This window comes from Oncorhynchus nerka, linkage group LG18 (genome assembly GCF_034236695.1).
Source record: "Oncorhynchus nerka isolate Pitt River linkage group LG18, Oner_Uvic_2.0, whole genome shotgun sequence".
Lineage (NCBI taxonomy): Eukaryota > Metazoa > Chordata > Actinopteri > Salmoniformes > Salmonidae > Oncorhynchus > Oncorhynchus nerka.
The window spans coordinates 19,292,071-19,305,378 of record NC_088413.1 but is presented as its reverse complement, the minus strand read 5'-3'; the positions used below and the strand labels follow the sequence as shown (position 1 = coordinate 19,305,378).

Sequence of the window (13,308 nt, the reverse complement as noted above, 5' to 3'; positions counted from 1 at the left end):
TACAATGCTGAAAGAAATTAATATCAAATGATAAGTGATTAGTCTAGATTAGTGAGATTCGAGACATTAACGATTGAAAGTCCCAAAAGGAATATCCTGTGGGTGAAATGTAATGTCAGATCAAAAGTCTTCTATAGACGTGGTTCACAGGAGAGGTCAACTTAGTCTAGAGTAGTGAGATTTGAGACATTTTACGTTGAAAGTCCCAAAAGGAATATCCTATGGGTGAAATGTTATGTCCGATCAAAAGTCTTCTATGGATGCAGTTCACAGGATGGAAAATACATACTGATTATTTTTAAAGGAACACACACATAGGCAGACAGGATAGTAACTAGAAGTAACTAAGTAACGGTAAATTACAAATTTATAGAACTGCACGCACATAGAATTTAAAATTATATAGAAAGGCATAGATAAGTGTTTAAAGACATTGCTACTAGTAACGGTAAGGATTAAGAATGGGGAGAAATGCCTCGAAAGAAGCCCCAGAACTAACGGGAGACGAGCGTTACATGGCACAGAAAGACAAGAGAAACATCGATTTCTGTCTAAGATGGAAAAAGAAATACGATTTTGATGGCCGTCTAAATGTAGAAAAGCTGGAATCCCTTATAAAACAGATACATAACGAATGTGGTAATAATGTGAAAAAGCAGAATAAACAGGGGTTATACACAGCCAGAGTTTGGCTTTCGGAAGCAAAAAAGAGAGAGACGCGCAGAAAACGAGAATTCTAACTGAGGGAAAACTTTGGGTGTTAAATTGGGGCTATTTTCTGTTGTCTAGATGTCGGAGTAACAAATACAGATAACTGTAAAAATGGGTATATTTGCGGAGAGTCTCAGTCCATTTCATAGAGCGGGTAGTATAGTGGTGAGCGCAGCAGTCTCACCAACGGTAATCCACGGTTCCGAGGCGTTTAACTACAATTTATTTTAGATCGTAATTCACCTATTTGTATGTTTTGCTTGAAAAATACAGTCGCCAGTGTTTGCAAAAGATATAACTGAACGGATATTATGTGTTCTAGATAGAATTGATAAAAGAAGTCATTAAAAATAATGGCGAGACAATTTCGATGTAAAACGCTATTTCGCCCAAAATGATCTGGTGTGGAATAATTTATTGAGATGGGAGTCGTAATTAAATAGATGTATCATAGAAGAGAGAGAGTTACCTAAAGTTAAATGGAGGGGATAACGGAGAGATACGATACAATTCCAGCCTGCCCTGACGTTATGGCTATTTATGAATCAATTGACATGAGAAGTTTAGCACAAAAACAGGGTACGTTAAATGTTAGGGTATAGTAAATTGAGAAGTTTGGTTGGGTTTACTCTGAGGATTAGAATTTAAAACTGAACTCAATCTGAATAGGGAATATATATTTTACAAAGGCGGGCAGTTTTGTGTCTATAGCCAGCAATGGAATTACTAGACACTCAATGGGGCTATATAGTGCAACGCTTTGGACTATAAATTAGGTGAGAATAGTTTAATCGTAAGAAGTTGTGATTGTTTTTCTGATTATTGATTTTTGGTTAAGGTAACGCCAGTAAATTTCAACAAAAAGTAACGTATTCTAAAAACGATCTGCTTTCCGTCCTCATTGCGGGGAACAAATAAAATGCCTTATCTTAAAGGGACAGTGCACGGTAATCACAGTGGGGAAAAAAAAAAAATATATATATATATATATATATATATATTGTGGGACGACAATTCGAAGATAGAAAAATAAGTTACATGATACCTCAATGGATTTAAAACAAACGATGTGAGGGGATTATCATAATTATTAGGTTTTGTTTTTGTAGTAAACGTTTGGGTTAAGGGGATTTCCACGTTCCCAGAGACAAGGCATTTTTAAGGCGTGCACTCACTAATGCTGGTCTGAGTTTGTAATTACACAAGTGAATAACGTATTGGGAATAGAGTTGTAATTAAAATACTAAGTCAAAGACGAGACAGGTATTTAGAGCAAAATGGATTCTAAATGATAACAAAGAGACAATTATAATTTATGCCCATCGAAAAGCTTTTATAAAATTAGCGAATTTAGAGATGTTGGGTGGGGTGGTAAATTATAATTCAGGATTTGAACAGATGTGATAAATTAGGTTTGGTTAATCGAACAAGAATTATTTACAATTCATTTGAAGTCGCTACGAATTGGCAGGTTGAGCGCTTGATGATGACGTCACGTTGATTAAACTGGAACAGTGTGTTCTGGCGGTTTTAGATAGAACTCTTTGTTCAAATCAAATCAAATCAAATCAAATTTTTATTTGTCACATACACATGGTTAGCAGATGTTAATGCGAGTGTAGCGAAATGCTTGTGCTTCTAGTTCCGACAATGCAGTGATAACCAACAAGTAATCTAACTAACAATTCCAAAACTACTGTCTTATACACAGTGTAAGGGGATAAGGAATATGTACATAAGGATATATGAATGAGTGATGGTACAGAGCAGCATACAGTAGATGGTATCGAGTACAGTATATACATATGAGATGAGTGTGTAGACAAAGTAAACAAAGTGGCATAGTTAAAGTGGCTAGTGATACATGTATTACATAAGGATGCAGTCGATGATGTAGGGTACAGTATATACATATGCATATGAGATTAATAATGTAGGGTAAGTAACATTATATAAGGTAGCATTGTTTAAAGTGGCTAGTGATATATTTACATCATTTCCCATCAATTCCCATTATTAAAGTGGCTGGAGTTGGGTCAGTGTCAATGACAGTGTGTTGGCAGCAGCCACTCAATGTTAGTGGTGGTTGTTTAACAGTCTGATGGCCTTGAGATAGAAGCTGTTTTTCAGTCTCTTGGTCCCAGCTTTGATGCACCTGTACTGACCTCGCCTTCTGGATGATAGCGGGGTGAACAGGCAGTGGTTCGGGTGGTTGATGTCCTTGATGATCTTTATGGCCTTCCTGTAACATCGGGTGGTGTAGGTGTTCCGGAACGGATGAGAGTTACCCAAAAGTAAGTAGATTAAAGGAGCCATGCGAATGCATATTTATTAAATATCGGGGATTAAATTACGGATTCCTTACACTGTGAAATGTACGACATTTGCGGCAGAGAGAAAAAGTAATGCATTGGATAATAATGTTATCGGGTTAATTGTATCTAAAGGTAGCATGGTCATTTAAGTAAACATATCCGTAGACGATGTTTAAAACTTATGATTAATGATTTGAGTCAAAGGGGAATTATCATTAGGTTTTAGTTATAGTTCACTTATTGAGTTTCTGATTCGAGGTAGCATTAGTGAATGATAGTTAGGGGTGTGGTGTCTCACTTTTAGAGGCCTCCTGGGATTATAACTTTGGGGAGAGTGGGGGAGAGAGCAGCTTTAAACGACCAAATTGAAAAAGGTCTGCAAATTATACACATGAAACAACTGTTAGAACTGTTTGTTTAGTGTAAGGGTATTTTAAAGAGGCAGGCTCACATATGGAACCTTATGAGATGCTATTTTATGGGTTTTAATTACACAGGTGACTATTTCTATTGTAAGGATAAAGGGTTCTTTATGCCTAATATGGTATGGCCTTTTAACCTTATCATGACTGGCTTCTGAGGTCTGATCAGCCTCAGGGGAGAGTCATTTGTATAATGTATGGGGTCATATTGAGTTACTAGTTTTAAGGTAAATTCATTAGAAATGAAGCAGTTTTGGTTGAGGGCTTAGAATTAATGTTTGAACCGCAAATGAGAAAGTGGTTCAGGATTCTGTCTTATAACATTAGCTGTGAAGTTTTTTGAATGGGCTATTAGTGATTTGGTATTGTAACAGAGAGAAAGTCATATTTATCATTGAGAATAAATAGGGGAAGATAACATATTTTGAGCCAACAGGGCAGGGAAGAAATTGAGATATTTTTGTTTGGTTTTAACACTCGGTTACAGGAGTGTCAAAAGACGGGGGACATTACCTGTGTAATGGGGGAGGGTGTCCGTATGATAACCAACTTGGGACAGTTCTGGGACTGGAGAAGAGGATATCCTTATGGCATTAGGGGATCCCACAAAGGTGGATAGGCTTTCCATGATATGGGGGAAACCTGGGAGCACTGTTGAACTTTGTAAAGGTGATGAAATCCTACTAACCATCAAAACTATTAAGCTCTCTGATGCAGGCACTTACACCCCCGGACTACAAAGGACCGGGACAGACACGAAGTCTGTTACAGATGTGGTGAGGGCTTCAGGCATGATGCCTTTGCTTGATGCTCCAGTTGGAGATGCTGAGGTGAAGCATGCTTTCAGGGGAGGATGACCCATGGATGTTTGTTCTCCCTGTCGTGAAGGGTGGCATGGTGCCCACCTGGTGCAGGATAGGAATTGCTGAGAGGACCAGATGGGTTATATAGAAAGCTTTGTTCTGCTTTACTCTGTTTTCCATGACCAAAGTTTTATTCCACACTTTGCAACACATATTAAACCCATGTTATTGTCAGATAGAATACTGAGGGTCCCCAAGGAGAGGGCGTGTTAGTGTAGGAAGGATTTTTAATATGGTTGGCATTTATTAGACCTTGATTGATTATTATGAGTTTTTGAATGGTGTTGCATTTAGCAGGAATGTAGGACATCTGTGATGATTTAGGATTATTGTTAGGATTAATATAGATTGATTGAGGAAATGTGGGGAATTTGGAGAAAAGCCGCTCATAGACATGTTTTGTTTTTCTAAAAGAGGGTCCATGGGTTTGGATGGAGCCAAACAGTGAGACATGTAGTTCAAATTTGGAAAACATGAGAAACATAGCTATAGACAGATAGGGGAACAGGCAGACAGAGGAGCCCTCCCCCGCACTGCAGAGACCTTGAAGGTTGGAGAGCAGAGAAGTTTTAGGGGAGCCAGGACGAGCAAAGATAACATAGTGTGTAGATAAGTTACTGAGTGGAGACAAAAGCGAGAATTGGACATGTGGAAAATGAAAGGGACACTCCTAAATGAAAACGTCAGACATTGTGACAATATACTAATCTTACCTAAGTCATTATTTAGAGTAGGTAAGGTTGTTACCTGGGCAGAGCCAGGTAACAAAAGGGGGGATGGGTAAATGGTGTTCTAGAATAGGATAAAAATAAATAAATAAATACATTTTGCTAATAAACAGAATGAATAAGAAACTGTTTTATTAACCAAATCTGTATGTCCAAGATTTTATACACTACAGGAGAACTACAGGTGAAGTCACTCAATCCAGTCCCATACCAAGGCCTCCTGGTGACAGCTAGCTGAAAGAGCTACCCAGATTCATATCGCACGGCGGGAGGGTAAGACACGTTAGCACTGTCAAACAATAAAACAGTGTTCGGGAGGAGAACTGGAATTAACAGAATTCCGGGGGCCATCTCTCGAATGAAGTAACCCTCCCTGTCCTGTCACCCCTGTTTTTGTTCATAGAAGTGAAGATGTGTCTGGCTCTTGCTAAGTGATGTGTTCTTGGGGAAAGGGTGGGGCTTCAAATGGAAGCTGTTTGTCTGAGCTGTCTTATCGTGGGTGACATATTCCTGATACAGCACGTCCTACTCGAGTATGCGGAGAGTGGTAATTTGACCCATGGTTTAGATGATGAGGATTTTGTTCCAGAATAAGCATAAGAGTTCCCTAGATTTGGGTAGACAGGAAGTTAGAGTAGAAATTGGGCAAGGATCTCTCAGTAGAATTTTGTGTAGACCAATTGGGGTCATTCACTCCTTGGCAGTCTAGAACCATGGGACTCTATGGGAAGTATTTGTGTAAATCACCGTATAAGTCGTGGAGCCAGGTCATAACTCACACTGAAAGGGATGGCTACGTAAACCCATACACTCAATTTGGGACCAGGTGGAGTATAGTAAGGGTTGGCGTTTTGGACTGTGTTCCCGAGCAAAGGAAGTATTGTATAAAGGTGCGAATTAACATTAAGGTGGTCAATACTCAGGACCTCGGGTTATGGTATGTGGGCTTCGACCAGTTTTCAACTGATACTATGGTACCGTTCCAGGTGGCAGAAGTTAGAGTCGATAAGGAGAATATGATTGGCCGAAGTTCAACCAATCCCTCTAAAACAACGGCTATTCCTAGTGTAATCATCCAGGGTAAAGGAATATTACCACTGACGAGACCATGTCTGATTTGACAGGCTGGTTGAACTCTGGGGATTTCAATATGTTGAAGTGGGCCAGGGTGACATCTGGTGGTTGTGCGGGGGAATGGGTTTGTGGCCAGTATTGCCGACTGATTGGACTGGTTAGGAATGCCTTTTATACTCATACAACACCAAGACATGAAGTTAGACAAACGAGAGAGAAGAGAAGCTCCATCTGGGTCTTTTGACGACAGAGTATATATGGATAACATTGGGGTTCCACGAGGTGTGCCGGATGAGTTCAAGGCAAGAAATCAGATATTAGCAGGATTGGAGTCAAGCATTTTCTGATAGTCTACTCTCAAATAAGAATGTAGACTGGATTAATTATAGTTACCAGAAGTGTTATTAAAGGTTTTGTAGAACAGACTGAAGCAACCAGCTGGAAGACCTGACAGAATAGAATTGCATTAGATAAAAGGGGGAAGTGGGCGTGGTAATCGGGACCATGTCTTACATCCCGGGGTAGCACAGCTCCGGACGAATCAGTGCCTGAAGCCTCAGCTGGTTTGACCACCCTGGCTCACGGGTTGGCAGAAAACTCTGGGGTGGATACTTCTCTGAACTAAATTGGGTTGACAGTATTTATGGAAAAATGTGGTGTTATGGGCTGTAGCCACCTGCATGACTGTTTTAATTTTATGCGGCTGTTGTCTAATTCCCTGTGTGCGAGGCCTTGTTTCCAGGACTCTGGAGAGATCAATGACACTCCAGATGGTGCGTTATGGGCCGATTCCAGGTTCTGACCTGTGGAGGACTGAAGGCATGTCTACAGAGGAAGTGGACGAATCTGGATCTGTCATTTGTGGGGAATTTATGTTTGATGAGGCTAGTGTTGAGATGAAGGGGAATTAGATTGTAATTTGTTTCCATGATTAAACTGTTTTTTAATGAAGGTCGTGACGAAAATCCGGAAGGAAGAGTTATGATTCTGATGTAGGTTTAAAAACAGTTGGAGTTAAGGTTAGATTTGATTAATGATATTTGGAGAGTTGGATAAACATTTTTAATAATGTTAATTTGTTGATTATGTGTGTGTCTATTCATATGATAATCTGATAAACCTCTATAAAAAGGTTAGTTAAGTTCGGTTATACTTATATTTTTTATGATTAAATAAAACTAGATGTAGATTTGAATGTATAATATTTGATCAAAGGGAGGATTGTTAGAGGAAATTGTAGTTAAGATGATTAATTATGTATACATTATTGATTAGAACCATTTATTCTAATACTATTATGTTATGGTATGAAAAGTAAAAGTTATTGGTTAAGCTGTTACTGAAAATGTAAGCAGAACGAATTAATTGTCTGTGTCTTGGGAAGTCAAAAGGGGAGTGATGCTATATGGCTTTTCAGACAGATAAGAAATGTCTGGGAAAGGTTCCATTCCTAAAACAATGGGTTCTTGTGAGAATCGGAGAGAGGGTGGGAAGCTGATGATGTCATGTTCAGTTTATAACCTGTGGAAATGTGTGTAAGCATTTAGTACTCTCTGGAATTAAACTTGCTCTTACCTGGCTTTTAAGACTGGTCTCGATCTACTTCATGCATAATTAATGAACTTACACCTCATTAATGAATTAGAAACGAGTGCGAAATTGGTTTTGGCAATTAAAACATAAAGGAATTTAGAATTCCTCTATCATCTACACAGCCTCGTCTACACAGCCTCATCTACACAGCTCGACCAGGTGTGGAAGTTTAACGAGGCTCAGTGGATTAAGGTGCGGGCGTGGCACTGCAGCCTAGCTTGCAGCAGCTTAAACTTGCTGGTTGTGAGGTGTGGCTGAAACTGCAAACTGTGGCACCCCACTAATAATCAGTGTATTAGTGTCTGGGTTATGCAGTCAGTAGTACTGTATGTATTTTATACTCAGTGTATTAGTGTCTGGGTTATGCAGTCAGTAGTACTGTATATATTTTATACTCAGTGTATTAGTGTCTGGGTTATGCAGTCAGTAGTACTGTATGTATTTTATACTCAGTGTATTAGTGTCTGGGTTATGCAGTCAGTAGTACTGTATGTATTTTATACTCAGTGTATTAGTGTCTGGGTTATGCAGTCAGTAGTACTGTATGTATTTTATACTCAGTGTATTAGTGTCTGGGTTATGCAGTCAGTAGTACTGTATGTATTTTATACTCAGTGTATTAGTGTCTGGGTTATGCAGTCAGTAGTACTGTATATATTTTATACTCAGTGTATTAGTGTCTGGGTTATGCAGTCAGTAGTACTGTATGTATTTTATACTCAGTGTATTAGTGTCTGGGTTATGCAGTCAGTAGTACTGTATGTATTTTATACTCAGTGTATTAGTGTCTGGGTTATGCAGTCAGTAGTACTGTATATATTTTATACTCAGTGTATTAGTGTCTGGGTTATGCAGTCAGTAGTACTGTATATATTTTATACTCAGTGTATTAGTGTCTGGGTTATGCAGTCAGTAGTACTGTATGTATTTTATACTCAGTGTATTAGTGTCTGGGTTATGCAGTCAGTAGTACTGTATGTATTTTATACTCAGTGTATTAGTGTCTGGGTTATGCAGTCAGTAGTACTGTATGTATTTTATACTCAGTGTATTAGTGTCTGGGTTATGCAGCCAGTAGTACTGTATGTATTTTATACTCAGTGTATTAGTGTCTGGGTTATGCAGTCAGTAGTACTGTATATATTTTATACTCAGTGTATTAGTGTCTGGGTTATGCAGTCAGTAGTACTGTATATATTTTATACTCAGTGTATTAGTGTCTAGGTTATGCAGTCAGTAGTACTGTATGTATTTTATACTCAGTGTATTAGTGTCTGGGTTATGCAGTCAGTAGTACTGTATGTATTTTTATACTCAGTGTATTAGTGTCTGGGTTATGCAGTCAGTAGTACTGTATATATTTTATACTCAGTGTATTAGTGTCTGGGTTATGCAGTCAGTAGTACTGTATATATTTTATACTCAGTGTATTAGTGTCTGGGTTATGCAGTCAGTAGTACTGTATATATTTTATACTCAGTGTATTAGTGTCTGGGTTATGCAGTCAGTAGTACTGTATGTATTTTATATACTCAGTGTATTAGTGTCTGGGTTATGCAGTCAGTAGTACTGTATGCATTTTATACTCAGCGTATTAGTCTCTGGGTTATTGGTTGTTGGGGCCTGGAATATGGGTGGAGGTAGCGAGTGGGTGGAGGTTCCCGGGGGAGTTGGCAGGGGACGTTTAAATTCTCGGTTCTCGGTGAGTTGGAAAATACGTTAGTGCAGAACGGGAGAATTGCATCTGTGCCATCTGATGTGTCATCTGCTCCAATGAAGTCCTCCAACACTTTTTTGTTTTTAAATGTATAAATATTCTTTGGTATGTGATTATTTAGTGTGATGGGGGTTGGCTGCATGGGTTTTGCGTCTGAGAATCACCGGCTAACACGGTCTGTTCCAGATCATTTAAACCTCTTAAAAGCTGCGTAAATGATGGGGACCCTAACAAACGTTAGATAATATTAACAGTTATACGAAATATATACACTTTAACTTATATGTGCATTTGGTCTGAAATACTTACCTAAAAAAATTTAACAAAACGTTAGATTAATTTTAACAGTTATATTATATACATTTTTAACTTATAAGAATACGGGCATTGACATGTGGTGGTGTCATTTTTTCCCGGGCGATATCCTGTATGTCATAAAATGGGACTGGAGTACCCCCACACAGAATGTTTTAGAGAACAAAAGGCAGTGAATTCAAACAACAGGAGGGGATGTCAAGACATTTTGTAAGCATGTATTGCCATTTATGATTTCCTACATCCTCAGGGTTAGAACCATGGTGGGGGGCAACTGTCGCTGATTATAAATAACATTGTTTAACCCCTGGGGTCGGTCTAGACATATTGTATGGTTAGCACCTTGGTGGGGGCACCCCAGGGTGGGGGGCATCGGGCGCTGATTAGAAATAACATTGTTTAACCCCTGGGTTCGGTCTAGACATATTGTAGGGTTAGCACCTTGGTGGGGGCACCCCAGGGTGGGGGGCATCGGGCGCTGATTAGAAATAACATAGTTTAACCCCTGGGGTCGGTCTAGACATATTGTAGGGTTAGCACCTTGGTGGGGGCACCCCAGGGTGTGGGGTCATTGGGCGCTGATTAGAAATAACATAGTTTAACCCCTGGGGTCGGTCTAGACATATTGTAGGGTTAGCACCTTGGTGGGGGCACCCCAGGGTGTGGGGTCATCGGGCGCTGATTAGAAATAACATTGTTTAACCCCTGGGTTCGGTCTAGACATATTGTAGGGTTAGCACCTTGGTGGGGGCACCCCAGGGTGTGGGGTCATTGGGCGCTGATTAGAAATAACATTGTTTAAACCCTGGGTTCGGTCTAGACATATTGTAGGGTTAGCACCTTGGTGGGGGCACCCCAGGGTGGGGGGCATCGGGCGCTGATTAGAAATAACATTGTTTAACCCCTGGGTTCGGTCTAGACATATTGGCTTCTTTCTGGGGGTGTTTGAACCACATCCTCTGGGGTGAAAGATTTGTGTTTTAGTGAATCAAAAGACATGAGACGCCGTCACACTTTTTCATGGTGGGTATGCAGATATCCGGACAACCTGTATTCATGATAGTGCAAACCTTGGTTTTAAACGATCCCCAACAGAGAGAGAGAGAAAGGGCCTTGGGTGCAGATGCCGGGGCATTGTTGAACACACACCCCACCCGCTCTTGTTTTTGGAACACACACACATCCTGGCCCGGTACACGCACATCCCGCACATCAAGTCTTTTTCTCCTGGGGCATGCATGTTGATAGATGGAAAGGACATATTCCTATCGTTAAAGGGTGAGATACTGTTTTAAATTCCTTTTATTTAATTCCAAAATATTTAGTACATACTTTTTTAAGACATGTTAGAATGAATTACCCAATTTACTGTGCAATATTTAAACATGCACCACGAGTGTTTTATGTAAAAACATTGGCGGCCTACATTTGTACATCATTATAACAATCCCAGTAGTAAACTTTAAAAACCTATAATGTTTATAACATACCGTTGTAGGAAAGACTATAAAATAATACCTTGTTTATTTTTATATTTTTTAAGACATTGCATTTCTCCGCGACAGACCAGGGTGTGAGTAAAAACGAGAGATCCCATTTTCGTTAAAGGGTGAGGTACAATTTTTAAACCATTTATTTAATTCAAAATATTAAGTACATACATTTTAACACACGTTATAATTAAACCTTTTTACTATTACATCCAAGTAATACTTTATTAGTGAGTGTTAATAATACATATTAGTAATACTTTATTAGTGAGTGTTAATAATACATATAAGTAATACTTTATTAGTGAGTGTTAATAATACTTATAAGTAATACTTTATTAGTGAGTGTTAATAATACATATAAGTAATACTTTATTAGTGAGTGTTAATAATACATATAAGTAATACTTTATTAGTGAGTGCCTCCCATCTTTTGCAGGTGTCTGTTACTCCTAATAAAATCTACCTCAATACAACAACCTTTTCTTGTGATCAGTAAAACATAATAACAAAAACAGCTAAATATGTGTTCATCAACCCCCTGAGTATCATTTTTAATGTAGGCTACAATAACAAATGTTGTGTTTACTCTGTGTATATAGAGAAAGCTTTCAATATCAAGTAATGAAGTCAAACAACTTGTAGAAGCACTGTTATCTACGGACTCTCATTGAGTACTGCATACTCCAGCTCCCACTGCAACTCCCACTGCTGCACCAACTGACATACCAACTGGACCTCCAAATGTTCCCAAAGCCGCTCCGATTGTAGCACCTGTTCCCATTTTGCTAAATTTCTCAGCATTCTTTCTAGCTTTTCTTTCCTGTTTTATCCCCAGCTTCTCTACTTCTTCTCTTAGACACACTCCTTCAAACGTTGCCTTCAGTTCTTCCCTCTCTCTGTGTATCTTCTCTTCATTCTCTCTCAAGATCCTGTTCTTCTCTTCTTCAATCACTCTCTCAGCCTCCTGGAACATCTGTGGTGTAGTGGCTTCCTCCATTCATCGTCACCATCTTGTTTATCTTCTCAAGCAGCTCAGGGACCTGGGAGGGATTCTGATCTTTGTTTTTGAAGACATGATATCCCCCATTACATTTGGTAATGAAACTTTCCAGTTTGGGATTTCCATGCAGGAAGTCTTCAATTGTTACATCATCAAGAAGGTCTCCATGTGTGAAGACAACCATGGTGTATTTGGATGCTTCATCACCAAATAATGTCTGGATCATCTTCACAATGTCCTGCTGCTCTTCAGTGAATCCTCCCAGCTTGAGAACAACCAGGAACACATGGGGACCAGGAGCGGAGAATACCAGGCACTGTGAGATCTCTTTCAGTGAATCCTCCCAGCTTGAGAACAACCAGGAACACATGGGGACCAGGAGCGGAGAATAGCAGGCACTGTGAGATCTCTTTCAGTGCTTCCTCCTGTGTTAACTTGGTGTCAAACAAGCCTGGTGTGTCGATGACAGCTACATGTTGCCCTCCCACCACTCCTCTTTTCTTTTCTTTTTACTTGAGGATGTCACAGAAATAGAGGACATTTTGGATTCAAACGCTTTTCTCCCCAGGATGGCGTTTCCAGTTGCGCTCTTCCCAGAACCAATCTTCCCAACCAAAACAATCCGGACCTCTTTATTTTGTTCTGTTGGATAAGAAAGACATGTTGTTACTGTAGAAAGAAGTATGGTGTTCTTTCTGTTTGTTCATCTTACAGAACAGCTACTGAATATGATCAGTCTCACATTACTTATTAAACATTGATGGTTTATAGAATATGAACTGTTAGCAAATTAACAAGGACATTATCTATAAATTAAGTTTCAAGCCTACATTCATTTTGAATCAAAATGTATTAATAATGTAATAAAACATTATTTTGTGAAAACACATTAAACAAATAAACCGATTCTTGTAGACTAAGTACTCACCAGTCATGTTTGGGTTTTGGAGTGCTGCCAATCTTTTCCAAGGAACGGTCTTTCCAACCAGAGAAATCAGGGTCTCTGTTGGATGAAGAAGGAAATGTTGTTTCTGTAGAGAGAAATGTGAAGTCTCTCATAGCTTCTTAGACTAATAT

General features: G+C 39.2%; 1 pseudogene; it reads right to left on the bottom strand.

The window, feature by feature from the left end:
* Positions 1 to 11,514: 11,514 nt before the first annotated feature.
* On the bottom strand, positions 11,515 to 12,845 carry LOC135561805 (GTPase IMAP family member 9-like; annotated as a pseudogene).
* Between the last annotated feature and the right edge of the window lie 463 nt (positions 12,846 to 13,308).